The following is a 1,006-nucleotide window of genomic DNA, read 5'->3' on the forward strand; positions in this document are numbered from 1 at the left end:
GAATTATCAATTGAGTTAGACTAAACATAACATTTGTTTTCCTTTCATATTGCATAGTTGTAACTAATCAGTAGATTTCTGTTTTTTACTTTCTTGTATAAGTTTCACTTTTTGTTAATTCTTTTTGTACAAATTCAATTCTGCATTTTTGATCCTTCTATTTTTCTTTTTGTGTTGAATTGCCATCTGCTATCTTGTTCTTGTGTATGCGAAGATCTAACTTTGCAGGGGAATTCTTTCCTTTTGACCCTGAGATTGATAGAACTTTCCATAAAAGAAGAATTCTGCAAAGGCAAATTGAAGAACAGGAACATTTGAACATGGCGAATAGACCACTTAAGGATTATGCAGCACCCTATGCGAGAGGTTTTCGATCTAGTATTTCAAGACCTTCAGTGGAAGCTAATAACTTTGAGATCAAACCCGCAATCATATCTATGGTGCAGCAGAACCAATTCGGTGGAGGACCTCATGAGGACCCTAATCAACACTTAGAGGTCTTTTATGAAATATGTGGTACCATGAAAATGAATGGAGTTCCTTCAGATGAAGTTAGATTATTGTTATTTGGGTTTTCTCTAAGAGATAGGGCAAAGCAATGGCTGAATTCTTTGGCCCCTAATAGCATCACCACTTGGGAGCAGTGTGAGCAACAGTTTCTTGATAAGTTCTATCCACCAAGCAAAACAGCTCATATGAGGAATTTAATTGCAAGTTTTAAGCAAACTGACTCAGAATCTCTTTTTGAAGCATGGGATAGATATAATAGTATGCTCAGACAATGCCCACATCATGGGTTGGAAAGATGGTTAGTGTTGCATATTTTTTATAATGGTATCAATTATCATACCAAAGTGTCCCTTGATTCAGCTGCTGGAGGGGCACTTATGAACAAAAGCTTAGATGAAGCCGAAGAAATCATTGAAAGTGTAGCACAAAATCATCATCAATGGGCAAATGAAAGAAGTGGTGGCTATTCCTCTGTAAACCCAACAATTAAAGCATC

General features: G+C 36.5%; 1 non-coding gene across 1 annotated transcript; it reads right to left on the reverse strand.

Moving 5' to 3' along the window:
* Positions 1 to 693: 693 nt before the first annotated feature.
* Positions 694 to 799, reverse strand: LOC122003199. The gene has a single exon (XR_006117858.1). It is a non-coding gene; the product is annotated as a small nucleolar RNA R71 (small nucleolar RNA).
* Between the last annotated feature and the right edge of the window lie 207 nt (positions 800 to 1,006).

Source organism: Zingiber officinale, chromosome 7A (genome assembly GCF_018446385.1).
Source record: "Zingiber officinale cultivar Zhangliang chromosome 7A, Zo_v1.1, whole genome shotgun sequence".
NCBI classification, from domain to species: domain Eukaryota; kingdom Viridiplantae; phylum Streptophyta; class Magnoliopsida; order Zingiberales; family Zingiberaceae; genus Zingiber; species Zingiber officinale.